The sequence below is a fragment of the Triturus cristatus genome, chromosome 4_1, assembly GCF_964204655.1.
Source record: "Triturus cristatus chromosome 4_1, aTriCri1.1, whole genome shotgun sequence".
NCBI lineage: Eukaryota > Metazoa > Chordata > Amphibia > Caudata > Salamandridae > Triturus > Triturus cristatus.
In genome coordinates this window covers 1,193,550,598-1,193,565,662 of record NC_140585.1, presented here as the reverse complement: position 1 = coordinate 1,193,565,662, position 15,065 = coordinate 1,193,550,598, and the positions used below count along the sequence as shown (strand labels likewise).

The following is a 15,065-nucleotide window of genomic DNA, read 5'->3' as shown; positions in this document are numbered from 1 at the left end:
TCACCAAGACTCCCTGCCCAACTTGCTTGCGGCTCTGCCCTCCTCCTACTATGCCCTTCGGGCAGATCGACCCCCTGGCAAAACAGGGGGGGAGTGGCTCTGATCATTCACTCAGATCTACACTTCCAACTACTACCTCACACCCCTATCCCAGAAGTGGACTACTTAGTTGCACGCTCGAACTCCTTCCAGATCCCTATCACATGTGTCCTGATGTATCGGCCCCCCAAAAATATGCCGCATTTCCTTCCAGCCTTCCAGGACCTGCTAGCCACATTAGCCGTGAACAACTCGGCAGTCCTGGTACTGGGGGACTTCAATTTTTGGCCATCGGACCCAGCAGAAGATGCCCCCTCCAGAGATTTCACGGAATCACTTCAAAACCTGAATTTTATATCCCATATTCACACTCCCACCCATGTTCAGGGCCACATATTAGATCAAGTTTGGTCCCTTAACATCCCTATCCTTGAGCCTACTGTTACCCCTTGCTTGTGGTCAGACCACCACTTGATCTCCTTCTCCCTGGACTCAAGTTCGACCACAAAACCCCCCCTGCCCAAAAACACCTGGGCTCGCAACTGGGGCAAAGTTGACATCCCATTGCTGTGTTCTGGAACAGGCCCCACCCCTTCAGGCAGCAATACTAAATAATTGGCTGTCCAACGCCTGCGATCAGGTGGCACCCCTAAGACGCATTAGGGTAAGACGCACTTATGACGTCAACAAATGGTTCACCCCAGAACTTAAGGAGAAAAAACTGTCCGCCCGCCGCGCAGAACGTGCGTGGAGACGCACTTACTGCACAGCCCCCAAATCACTGTACTCCTCTACTCAGGCAGAGTACAAGAAAGCCATCCTTGATGCCAAAACCTGCTACTTTTCAAACAAGATCCTCCGGGCAGAGAACCAACCCAGAGAAATCTTTGCCACAGTCTTCGAATTAGCCTCTTCGGACAGGACTTCATCAAAGCCGGTACCTTCCCAGCACTTGAGCGACTCGCTGAACAACTTCTTCATCAATAAAACTGCAGACATTAAGGCCAATATACCTCCACCCTCCCAAGCTTTCCTAAACCCCGACCAACAACCCAACGCCTGCCACCTCGACTTCATAGCCCCACTGTCTAAAGAAACCTTCCTCTCCTTGCTCCCATGCGTCAAGTCGGGATCCCACGTTGACATCTGCCCGGCCTACATCTTGCGCGATATCTTCCTCACTTGCCCATCTCCCCCCCTCACCTTTCTCAATGAGACCCTCAAATCAGGCACTGTCCCTTCATGTCATAAATCAGACACCATCATTCCAATCTTGAAAAAACCAGGCGCAGACCCCACAGCGCTAGTAAACTATCGGCCCATTTCCCTCCTCCCCTACCTGGCTAAAGTCCTCGAACGCCACGTAACCAAAGTCCTTAGCTCTTTTATAGAGGACAGCGGCTATCTATCACCATGCCAAGCAGGGTTCCGCCCTCTCCATTCCACCGAAAAAGTGGTGCTCTCTGTCATTGACACACTCAGAGCGGGGCAAGATGCTAATCTCCCTCAAGCATTGGTTCTCCTCGATTTGTCGGCCGCCTTCGACACGGTCGATCACACCATCCTCCTTTCCCGTGTTGAGGCGGCAGGCATTGTAGGTTCTGCCCTGGCCTGGATCAGCTCGTTCCTAAGCGACCACTCACAGGAAGTCCACCTGGTAAATATTTCCTCCGAGGCCCGCAAAGTGCTATGTGGCGTCCCTCAGGGCTCCTCTCTCTCCCCCCTTCTTTTTAATTTATACGTCTGCCCGCTCATTTGTGCTCTGCAGAGGATGGAGGTCACTGTGTTTAACTACGCCGATGACCTCCAACTCATTTTTAACCTCTCTAACTCCCCCGATTCTATTTCTAATTTCCAGTCGGTGATGGTCTTTATCAGGGATTGGATGTGCTTTAACCACCTCAAGCTCAACCCTGATAAGACCGAGCTTCTTTTCACTGGCGGCAAACTCAACCCTTGGTCCCCCTTCTTCTGGCCCCCCTCCTTTGGTCCCCCCTTCTCCCTCTCCCGCCGTTAAGACATTGGGAATCACCCTCAACCAACAACTGACCCTACACTCTCAGATCAGCACAGTGGTCTCTTCCTGTTTTTTTACTTTGCGCACCATTCGCAAGATCTCACGTTTTTTTTCCTTTTCAGCCCTTAAATTGATCTTGATGGCTATGGTCCTTTCCCGGCTGGATTATGGGAATGCCCTACACAACGGCGCCCCCGCTTACGCCATCCGGAGGCTCCAACTGGTGCAAAACCAAGCTGCCCGCCTGGCCTATGGTTTACCCAAGTCACACCATACCACTCCCCTTCTCAGATCCCTCCATTGGCTCCCAATTAGAGAAAGGGCCCTCTTTAAGATGGGATGTATCACGTTCCAGGCTCTTGCGGGAACAGCACCATCTTTTATCACGTCAAAAATCGTCCCCTACATCCCCAGCAGACAACTCCGATCCTCCTCTCTGTCCCTACTGGTGGTGCCCAGATTCAAGAAGAGCAGAATGGGAGGCTCAATGTTCTTCGTTCTTGCTCCACAATTTTGGAATTCTCTACCTTTCCAAATGAGATCAACACCCTCGTACCTGGAGTTCCGGAGCACCCTGAAAACCACACAGGTTTTTAAAATTTAAGCCGCATCACCCTCTTACACAGGTATCATTTCCTCTACAGCGCCATGAAACCGCTTGGTGTCCGAGCGCTCAATAAATATTTTTAAATTCAAATTCAGAGTTATCTTGACATTTTGATCGTTGCCTGTGAAGCAGTGTTCTGGGCCAACCCTCTTCCCATTGGTCCTTTGACAGACCTTTTTAGTCACCTGAGAGGTGTTGGGAGTTAACATTCGATTAATTTAATTGCAATTAACAGTGCAACCCATTTGGCCGCACAATAAGGAACATAAATCAGTGACTATAGTTAAGACAAGCATTTGCAATGCAATTGGTCTCGCATTTACGCAACTTTAACCTATTGACATTCTAAATAACAATACCTTTTATTTATGTTTTGTTTTTTAAAACATAAATAAAAGATATTGTCATTTACAACGCCAATAGCTCAAACTCTCACATGGGCGAGACCTATTGCATTGCAAATGCTTGTTTCAACAGATATTACTACATTCACCACTTCTTTTAGTTTTTAGAGAGGGTCTATTTGAACAAGATTTTGTGTGTTCTAGTGCTGCATTAGATACCAGCCTTACTGAAATTAATTGAATTTGCACCTATGGTAGTCTGTGTAAAAGTTGTATTTAATGCATTCCCCATGATGCCTCCTTGTCCTTGTTTGCTAAGTTGGTAAGCGTGTTTTAAATCATACTGCTTCCCTCGGTGGGTGTGAAATTGTAGTCCTACTTTTATTTTTGTGAAATGATCAGATTTTTAAAACCTAAACCGAGTCACACTACCTAAATCTCTCCCCAACGCCCTCCCTAAACACCTCCCATTTAGTAGTAAGTATGCCTCTTTTGTCCAGCCACCCCCACCCATATTTACTACTTAGGGCCTGATTGCGACTCTGGCAGTGCAGGAGCAGGTCAGCACACCACTGCCCCGCCGAAGTTGACAGCCAGCTGCCCGCCAGTTTACAAACTGTAATCTAGGCAGGCTGTCCTGCCGTGGCTGGCCCACGTTGCTATATTTCAAAAGGCTCATAGGAGTCCCTTAGAAAGGCAGCTCTGTGAGTCAGGCACAGTGCGTTCCAGCACAGCATGCACTGTAAAGTATATGCTGTGCTGGAACAGGGGGCACACATGTGCTCTCCTGCATGTATCCCAAAGGCCCTGAGGCAGAAGGGCACCCTGTAGGGCCCCCTTGTTGCCTTTCCGCCACCCTTTTTATGGCGGTCTTACTGTCATGAAAACAGTGGCTGACAGATAACTCATATTATGCTTGGCAATGCTGCAGAGTCACCACCAAGCATATCAAGGACTCAGACCGCTGCACGAGAACCATGTTGCGGCAGTCCGACTGCCATAGTTGTAAAACGGTGGTCGGACCACTAGTGCGACGGTTCCCGACCTCCATCGTCAGTTTTACGGCTTTATGGACCGCCAAACTCGTAATTAAGCCCATAGTAGTAAACTTATAAGTGCGAGTATCTACCTATAGAAAAAATAGCAGAGAGTATCTACCTATAGAAAAAATAGCAGAGGTGGAGATTTACACTTGTAGGTTTGTGAATAGCATTCTGTAGAACTTTAGTAGTACCATTTTAGTACTTCTAAAGTACCACAAAATGCACTTTGCAAATAGGACTCATTGTGTGTAAGTGGCACCACTTAAACTGCAGTCCCAAAAGGGCTATCGTCTTGAACCATTATGCACTGAGCATGGAAAACTGTGTCAGTAGGCATTTCTTCACAACCAGTGTTAGAAAGTAGGGGGACCACGCCGAATCCCAAGTCTGGCAGCTATTTCTGGCCGGATCTAGGTTACAGCGACACACAGAAACATGCTGAATTTGTTCTGGTCTCATTTGCGACATCAAGACACAATTCAGCAGCGCCTGCTCATTGCCTGACTTCCATTTGGTGCAGCAGGGTGCACAAGAGCTTTCTTTTTACACTTACAGCTAGGCACAAAACAAAGGCCTAATTTAAAGGACAATCAGCTCTCCTTTTGGGTGAGTGTAATACTGGATGAGAGCTATCTGGAGCCTAAAATCTACCTGCCAAAGCAATGGAAGAAAACAAAGGTGCAGTGGATGTTATCGCTTCACAAGCACTTTACGGTCACATTTGTCCTTATTGCGAATTTCTTTGCAGCAGATTTGAAAACATAAAAAAAACATAGAAGTTGACTGTCAGACTCTGCTTTTCAAATTCCGCCCTTCGTGGCTCCACACCCTTCCCCCAGCCACACTTTGACCCAGGGTTGGATTGGGATCAAAAATAGGCCCGGGCACACACACAAAAAAAAGTGCCCAACATTTATGATTGTCTTTCTGTAAAACACTGCTTTGGCATAGTTTTATGAAAAGAAGGAGTGCGGGGTCTCTGACAGAGGAATGTTTTCTTAACTTCACTTACATTTTGTTTTTTAAATACATGGATTAGTTCACACTGGTGAGCTACACATTAATACAAGTGAGACCACTTCTGTTCAGACCCCTGCCCCTGCTCAATCTGCGTATATTAATAGGCCAGCCCAGTGAGAGAGCTGGAGTGAAACCTCCGCCCCGTTGGTAAAAGAGAGGTAACGGCGGTCAGTGTTGCCAGATTGGGCTATTTCCCGCACAAATGGGCAACATTTTTCCCATTTTGCGGGAAAAACCCATACTTGGCGGGTGGTTATTTTTTGGGCTGGTATTTGCCCATTGTGCACAAATTTAGGGATGGGGCGGCGCCGACAATCATCACTAAGTGGAACAGTGCGCTGTATGGCTTATGCAGTAAGTTTGACAGGGCCGTGAATCATTGGTAGCGCGACGGCCCTGCTTCATCCTGCTGGCCAGCCCCAGAGTGCCTTCTGGACCAATGTGGTCATGAGGGGCAGGCCCGTTAGTAGGTTTTTGTTGTTTTGATTGTCCCGGCCGTGGTCTGGGCAGGGGCTGTGAGGGACTTTCACTTTTTGCCGCGCGTGGGACGATCGACTCACTCAACTGTGGAAGACTGGAAGTGGAAATGAAACAAAAGCAGACCTGGGGGCCCCCTGGAATTGCTGCCACCCGCAGTAGTTTGGCTGTCCTCCCTTACCCATACATGCTGCTGCCCAGTTGTGTGTATGAACGGGGCGCAGCAGCGGAGATCATTTGGTGTTTGGTGATGGTGAGAGCAGAGTTGCTTTACAAGGCACATACACAGCAGATCTCTAAAATTAAGACAGCAGTGCCGCCACTCCAAGCATCTCACCGTAGACTTAATTGTGATGTCCACAGCAACTGTCTGCAGTCAGTTTGGCTCACGGTCACTTAAGGCAGCAGGCTGCTGTAGCACAGCGTTGTAAGATTCTGAGGCGCACAGATAAGCCAAATAACGCACTGCTGATAATGTTCCTGCTGACAAGGCCTATTTTACTTCTCTACGGGCAATTTTGATTCACCAGCATGACAAGTGGCGCTGATGTTAATTTTCCTTGTTTCCAGATGTTTTCAGGAAACAGTTGTCAAGATAACACAAGTAAATAATGTTCCAGCAGGAGGGAGATCAGCGTTTTCTCTAGTGCCAGGTCTTACTGATCATGAAGTAGTGCAGAGGGTTAATGTGCCTGCCGCAAAGAACGTGTACCATGCAATTCATTAAACTGCATTTTATATGGCTATCTCAGTGAGTTGCTGCATTTTGTCACAGAACCCCTTTGGTTACTTGCAGTTCATAAGTTACAATCCTAATAGCACAATTACATATGAACTCCCGTCAAGGTGCTGCATCCAAACTGCATGGTATATGTTACATCATTATATTTCCCTCCAGTCTTTAATTATCCTAATTATGTTAAAGGGGTTTGTTTGGGTAGGAATACATTCTTTTTTATAGTACAGCCAACCACTGAGGTACGTTTAAATCCTGAGTTTGTGCTTCTCAGGATCAAACACTTAAAAAATATACTGCCTACTAGTGTGGCTCGCATGGGATTCCTACAACTTGCAATCCTCACTGTCATATGTAACATTTCCTATAGACTGATTTACACACATATGATTAGTTGTCTCTGCATAATGGATGTATGATGTGAAGTGGTCTGACACCCTACAATGGTATGAGGAGCTGTTTAAAAACAAATGAAACACAGGAAAGAGAGAGGTTAGTGCCCTTCTATTTCAGATGCTTTGCATTAGTTTTAAGACTTTAGTTTCTCGTTGCTCATATGGGTGTAACTTCTGGTATTTATCTTTCTCCGTGGACTCCATTACTTGATTTTACTCGCAAGAAAGTGTCACTGTTATGTGTCACACATTTGGCTGTTGAATGGCACTTATAGTCACACTGAAACTATGAAAAGGTCACACATAAGCAATCTCAAACCTTGGCAGCTATGCTCTATTCAATGTGTATTACTAACCTTTAAGGCCAAGAAACATTTGAGTGGACTACACCACCTGCTAATCACCTTTCAGAAACAACCCTATGTCACAGCTGCATATTAGCCCATGCCTCATTTTCTAACAAGATTTCAAGTGCTTTTTGAACAATCACATATTAGCAATTACACTGCTTGAGTAGGAATGCATGTTTCTGTTATTTCGCGTAAAACTGGAGACTCAAGGTATGATGCTCTTCTTCACTCACCATTAGGCCTTGGAGAGTCCGCTGAGTGTTTGGTTCTGGCAATGTCAACACACTAGCAACTCTGATACCAAGTTCTGTGCAGCAACAGGATCAATGGCAAACAAGGCCGATCTGTGGATTGCTTATGTACTTACTTATTCTAGAGGTGTAAGTCCTGTGGTGGGTGGACAACGTAGCATGCAACAGAATTCTATTTGTGCCGACAACAGTTCCAGGATGCTACCTCATTGTGGACAGGGCTAAAGCAGCTGCATAATTAATTTACAAGATCCTGGAAAAGGTGCAATGAGCCAATCGGCCATTGCTAACTGGAGGGGAAATAAGTCAAACTGCCCTGTTCAGCATGGAGAGAAATAACATGCTAGCTCCGCTTCTCTTATCTGGTGATTTGCGTGACAATATCGGTCCTTGTGGTGATGCGGAGAGTGAAACTAAAAAGCGTTAATTTAACACGATGCGTGGCACAATGCAGCACACTCCACATAGAAACAGAAAAAACGAGGCGAAATTAAGCATTTCTCCTCGTTTCGCCATGTTAAGGCCAAAATGTCACTTGTCTTAATTTTGGCACTGACTCCTATTTACGCCACCCTTGTAAATAGGGAGCAGCGTCAAAATCAATGGGTTTTGCAGCGGAACAAAGGCTAGCCTGACAGACACTCTTCTTGTTCATGTCAGGCTGGACATGCTCTAAATGTGCAGACTCCAGGCTGCCTGAGCTGAACTTTGCCAGGCTGAGAATTTCACAGCTCTGTGTGCATGACCTCATCAGTCTGACAAAAGTGCCTTGAGGTGCCACCAATTGCCTTTGACATGGGCGCTTCAGTTTTAAGCCCTGAAGTGCCCAGGGCTGAGTGTCAATCAGCGGCACCTAGTCACAGAATGGGGTCAGCAGTCTCACTGGCTCCATCCCACTCTGTGACGAGGTTGGGACTGCTGCCTTCCAATCAGACAATGTGGGAAGGCAGCAGTCCAAACTCTCCTGGGACCTCTTACGGTTACCTCTCGGCAGTTAAGGTAAGTTTTATGCGTTTTTTATGTTTTATGCATGTATGTATTAATGTATGTGTATCCAGCTAGCGCTATATAAAACTCTCAAATTAATACATTTGGTAGTGTTGTGAATATGTGTGTGTGCATGTGTGAACGTATGGGTGTAAGTGAGGTGCATGTGTGGCCACCCCCCCTGGTAATATAACCGGCCGCCACTGATTTTAACACATATGCTTTTTGTTAGAAATTAGATTTCTGGTTGGCTAGGGCTTGCGCCTAAGCCAGGCAGAAACCACCACTCTAGTCAGGGCAAGGGAGTTACACGCTCAAGATAACCCCTGCTCACCCCCTTGGTAGCTTGTCACGAGCAGTCAGGCTTATCCCAGAGGCAATGTGTAAAGCGTTTGCGCAACACACACTCAGAGCAGCAACACACTAGGCACACCACAAAAGAAACTCCACACAAGGTTATATAAAAAATAGCCTTTGTATTATCCAAAACACATTAGAATTATAATCACACAATTACACTGTGCCAACTGGCACTAGGCAATATTTACAGGGGAATATATACACATGACAGGGCCAAACGGGCCACTGTAATAACCTTTAGAAAGCACTAGTAGCACATATAAAAACAGAACCAGTGACTACTGGTAAAATACTGTACTTAGCAATATCACCTGCAACATAAACGCATTATGTCTGCATCACATTATCATAAGAAACACATTATGCATAAACACCCTAAGCATAAACACCTTCGCCTTAGCAACATAAATGCATCATGTCTGCATCACATCAGCAGAGACACATTATGCAATAGTTATGGGGCATAAATCATGTTTAGGGCCTTGCGCCCTACCAACATACAACTGACCCTCTGGCCTTTCTGTGGGTCTCAAATGCCCTCTGTCCCAAATGGCAGGGCTTGTAACTGGGGCCATCAACTGGCCCCTTTGCTGCCAATGCAGCCAAAGCAAAGTGCGCAATACGCTGGGGCGGAGAAGCGTATCTCACTTCTTCCTCATGAAAACAAATATGCCCCATGTTGCAGCTGCCCGCTCTCTCTCGCGGTGCAGCTGGAAATTAGGCTTGGACAGCACTGTGCCTGGGGAGCCCCACTCCGGGACTCTGAACACCAAATTGCCCCCAACATTGCAGCTGCCCGCTCTCTCGTGGTGCAGCTGTGGATCATTAGGCACCACAGTGACTTGGCAGCCCCACTCCAGGACTCAGCAAAATCAAAGGGGCCCCTCCGTTGCAGCTGCTTGCGCTTTCGCTGTTCAGCTGGGACAATCAGCAAAAGCACTGGCAACATGATGCCCAATGGGAGCCCCACTCACCGGGACTCTCCTTTGACTGCTCCGGTCTCCTTTGGGCACCAGCACCGTCTCCTCTCCTCGCACTTGTGGGGGCTGCACTCACACAGCACAGTCGCTCCCTCCTCACGGGAACCAGAAGGGGCAGGATACGGAGCCAAGTCTCTGGCGGCTCTCTTCACAGGAGGCGGCCCCGCCTTCAACCAGGCAAGATGCCTGACCTCCGGCTTCTTCCTTCCTGTCGGCCGTGTGAGGCTCCGCCTACAACCAGGCGGCACTTGCCTGCCATCTGGTTCACTTTGCGGCGGCACACTTCACTAAAGTGTGGGGTAGGCTCTCGCCTTAAAATACTTGCAAATGCAGGGGGCTCCTGCCAACAGGTGCACAAACACAGGGTGGGCACCTGCTCTTCTTCTCAGATCACCACAATGCGGGGTGGGCTCCCGCTTCACCAGTGGCACCGGCTGGGCGGGGTGGGCTACCGCTCTGTCGCCAAAAATACCCACAAGGCGGGGCAGGTCCCCCGCAGCGCCTCTGGACCACTGCAATGCGGGGTGGGCTCCTGCTCCACCACCAGCAGCACGGGGGAATCCCTAAGCCGGGGATTCCCTCTGAACGATGTGCGGCTCAGCACTGCGAAGCCCCAGCACTCTCCTTGAAAATAGATAGAGCGCCCACGAGGCGCTATGCCCCCAACAGTTCCAGGGCAAAGGCTGGGCCCAGGCAGGACAGCTCACAGGGCTCTTCAGCAGGGAGGCAGTCCCTAGTGGCGGTTCCTCCTAGGGCCCAGCAGCAGCAAGTCACAAGGAAGCACAAAAAGCACAACATTTACATGGGGTCACAGCCCCAATATTTATACACCACTTTTTCTTTGTCTGCCCTGGCACAGGGCTAGGGGAAATCCAACCTCAACTGGTTCTGGGGGGTGTGGAGCACTTTGTTTACAGGGCTCCCACTGTCCTTTGTCAGGTTGGGGCTCTGTCATCAGACACACCACAGGGGGGCGGAGCCAGCATTCACCTAGGCAGGCACAGACCTATTCAGGGTCCGAGGACTACTCCTCCCACTACTCCAAATGCAGAGCTCCCATTCAGTCTAGCGCTGACTCACCCTGCCCTTCCTGGAGCCACACACACCTCACCAGCCCCTGTCACTCCAAAGCCAGACATGCAATCCACATCAGGCGGGCAGACACATAGCACACAGAAATGCCAACTTCTAAAAGTGGCATTTCTAAAATAGTGATAATAAATCTGCGCACACTATTGCGCAGCATTTATTATTACTATTCCAACCATACCAAACGTGACCATGCTGCTCCTCTCATATCAGGAAATACTACTGAAACACTTATCAGGGAATCCCAAATGCATTCCTATGGGAGGGCAGCCTCACAGCAGTGAGAAACCAAAATGGCGGTTTGTCACTACCAGGACATGTCACACACTTAAGGTACACGTCCTACCTTCTGCCTACAATGCACCCTGCCCATAGGGCTAGCTAGGACCTAACTTAGGGGTGACTGACATGCAATAAAAGGGGGGGGGGTCACTGACATGGCACACACTTTAGGTGCCACGTCACAGCGGCAGTAACACTGTGCACACAGGCCCTGCAATAGCAGTGGCCTGAGACAGGTTTGAAGGGCTACTTTGGTGGGTAGCGCAATCAGCGCTGCAAGTCCACCAGTAGCATTTAATTTACAGGCCCTGGGTTTCTGGGATACCACTTTACAAGGGACTGACAGGTAAATTAAATATGCCAAACAGTATTACCATGTTTACCACAGAGAACACACGTACTTTACACTGGACAGCAGTGCTAAAGTGCCCAGAGTCCTAAAACCACCAACACCATGTCAGAAAAAAGGCTAGGAGGAAGACAAAAAGTTCAGGGATGACCCTGCAAAAGGGGCCAAGTCCAACACTTTTGTTATGTGAAGCTAATATGTCACAATCCTTCTAATATAACACAGTGAGGTATGACCAGACATCAAGGAACTGCATGCAAACTGAAAGGCATTTCTTTAGAACCTTATTTTTATCCTCAATCTTTTGTAATTTCAAGGTTATTAAACAGGGTTCCTTTGAAAAATAAAGACTTATTAGCACACTCAACTGCATAGCGTTTTAATCCTGTGTGTTTCTGCAGACTAAGTGATCTTAGTATATAATGCCTACCAGTGTGCATGATATGACTCCTACAATTATGACTCCTACACATTTTAGCCCTCACTGTGCACATGCATAGTAGTGCTTTAATTTACAATTGCCATTTATATAACCATTGCTTTAGATGCTCTCCTAAGAGGCCAAGGATTGGATGTGCATTTAGTCCTAACACCTTAATGACCCAGCGACAGGCAATGTGATAAAGCAGTACTGCCTTCAGCCTCGGGACTCTCAATTGTGCTCCTCATAAATATCTACTTGCAATCTGAGCTCACCCAGATCTGAAGGAGACTCATTTCACAATTTGTTCTATAACTGTATGTTTTATGGAAATAAAACTAGAAAAACACATCATCTGGATAAAGGAAATACTCGTAGGGAACAGTGCATGAAGTAAAACATGTGAAATGTAAACATGGACTTCTTTGCTGGCATAGGTTACCTTAGGGTATTTACAGTAATTGCTGAGAATTTAAAGTTAAGATCATGAATAATTAAAACCCTGGTTGGGTGATAGGAGTAAAGGAGCCTCATGAGAGGGTCCAGGCCATGGGTGGTATGCGAGTGGGTCAGCGCTAATGATGAAGGTGAATGGAAAGGGATAACAGTGTCAGTAGAGTTGAGGGAGTGTTGAGGGTGTCACGAAAAGTTCTGTGAAATTGGGTCATTTTCCTTTCTGCTCCAACAGCCTTGTGTTCAGCTGTATTCATCTGCTGCTTGCCAAGACTAGGAGCTTTAGTCCAGCACTTGCTGCAACACAATGGAAACAACAATGTCTTCTATACTTTATAGTGTCAGTGCAAGTGGTCGCGGTGAAGGACTTTGGAACGGAAGGTAGGAAATCGGTCAGAGTAGGTGATTGTCTCTGTCTCTTTTCTGGCCTCTCCTTACATTTTACCCGGAAATGTGTGGAATTCGTCTTACTGTAGCAACCCTCAGTTTTCACACTGTTGTTTCACATTTACATACACTTGTTTTGCACGAAAACGGAGTTTCAGATTTGTTTGCTTTGATGTTTATTTTTGCTGTTGGCCCATAATGTCATTGTAAAGGAGATTTTGTTGTTGAATATCTTCAGACAAGTACATGAAATGTTAAGCCATGCCAAAAAAGTTGTGTTGCAATTACTTTATTGCAAGGGGATGTTTAATAATCTGTAGATCATTGAGTGGTGTTAATTCTGTATAACCTTTTCAGTATTCTTTTTTGGAGTAACATTGTTGAAATACCATTGAAATTCCTATTCATAGACATTAAGTGGTTTATAATCTGCTTTTGTAGAGGTACTTTATGAATGCCAGGTTTGGGTTTGGTTCTGTGGTGACAGAACTACCAAATGAAAATTCAAAGTGGGGAGTGGTCTTGAAAATGAGTAGTTAACCTTCTCCCACTATCTGTATGTTGAATAGAATTTAGATTCATGTTTTCTGAAGACTACTTTTGCAAAATTTGAGAGTTTTGACTTTGGGCTGACACTGGTCTGCGTCGGGCTGAATTTGGGCTTATACTGGAGCGTCTTTGGGATTGGGACAGGTCTCAAAATCTGGCAACACTGACAGGGGCCCATCTGCCTCCAGAAAGGCATCTCAGACCCCAACTGGGCCGCTGGCGGCATCTGTAACAGCACAGACACTGCCCAAATCGGCCCAAAGATGCGACCCACAGCTGGAACCCGGATACTGGCACCTCGGCCACTGCCTGACTTACATTCCACCCTGCTTTGACCCTGAACTAATGGGTTCCCATAGGAATATTTTTTCCAATGTCAGCACACCCTAGCCTGTTTAAATTGCCCTATTTAATGATATGGTATTGCCAGCACCACCAAATGACTGAAATAGATATTCACACCATAGATTCGAAATTTGTCTGGTACACTGTTCGTTTTATATTAATTTACAGCTTCTGGAATATCACAGCGGTGGCTTCTTTTATGTGATAGTATTTCCGTTTTGGAAAGTTAACTACAGTACCACCAGTGAAAGATTCATGGGCCCGATTGTGAGAGCAAACAAACATTGTAAGTATTTATGTTTCACCGTTTACAGGTAAACTAATTTTAATCCACGTCTTTCTTTCGAGGTATACGTGAATCTACAAAAATACAAGAACAAAATTGTTTTGAATTGAGAAGCGGGAAAAACTAATAAGGACACACATATTCGTCGTCTGAAACAAATAGGCGTGGTCAGTGGAGGTAAGTCAGATCAGTAGAAAGGTTGACTGGCGTTAACTGTTGCCCCGCACTCACCTTCGGGGGCATCCATGCCATGGTCCATCGCTAGTTCTAGCATCAAGTAAGGGCTCTGCCCTTCTAATTTCCCGTGGTTCTTCAAGACCACGTTGTTACCAAGGTGAAGTTGGTCCGCTGGGTCGAGGTAGTTCTGAGGAAGACAGTCGGGCGGGAGGAAGAAAACGACGAGAAAACACTCCGGCCAACAGCGTAGCCGGTAAAACATGGCGCCTCCTCCCACCATACTTAGAGCGGCGTTATGGCACAGCGCGCCGCCATTGAGACTTCCCTCAAAACCGTTCGGGCGCGAAGGATGTGTGGCATCAGCGGGCGCTGACGTGAGGTCAACTGATAGCCAATCACCAACCAACTGAGCGCGCTAAACTATTTCCAGGTAAGAGATGTTTCCTTTTTTGCAGCTTTATATAGCGCCAACTTGACCACAGAGCATTTGATCTCTTTACAGGACGAGCTCCAGATTACACTGCACAAGGTCTGGTCAGTATCATTTACATTAATATTTTACATTGACCAAGGTCAGAGTAATTTTTGGGTTGGTTTTGGTAAGTATACTCCAAATAGGTCATAACACAGGTCGCTATGCTTTCACGTCTTTCATTGAATGATTATTTGAACAAAGACCTCTCCCACCTGGTAATTATTGTAGCCCTCCCACGACTGCTTCCCCTCTGGACTTCATGGCCCTGCAAAGCACCACGCATCAGGGGTTAGATTAACGCGATACAGTGCATGTGCGCGTATTACCGCACTAAAATGCATTAGTCACGCATAATTAGAGCTCCTCCTCCTCCTAGCTGCAAAATCGGCCCTGTAACAAAATCGGCCGAAACCGGCCCTGGCAAAGAGCTCGGCGGCACCCCCAAGCCCTGGGGGGGCCGGCCGAGCACTTTGCCAGGGCCGGTTTTGGTTCCCAGTCCGGCCCTGGGCGTAGCAATGGGATTAGTTCTGTTGGAAAACTGAGCGTTGGTGAACTTTTTTTACCATATTACTTAGCCCATTATATTTTGGTCTTCTGGACATGGCACAGCACTTATCCAGCAGAGGAGTGCTAAGGGAAGCCGTGC

The 15,065-nt window shown here is 47.1% G+C and overlaps 1 long non-coding RNA gene across 1 annotated transcript in view; it reads right to left on the bottom strand.

Moving 5' to 3' along the window:
* LOC146856359 (uncharacterized) overlaps positions 1-14,359 on the bottom strand; it is a 37,803-nt gene extending 23,444 nt beyond the window's left edge. Inside the window, exon 1 of the long non-coding RNA XR_014980935.1 lies at positions 13,999-14,359. This is a non-coding gene — a long non-coding RNA (uncharacterized LOC146856359). The remainder of the gene's footprint in view (positions 1-13,998) is intronic.
* Between the last annotated feature and the right edge of the window lie 706 nt (positions 14,360-15,065).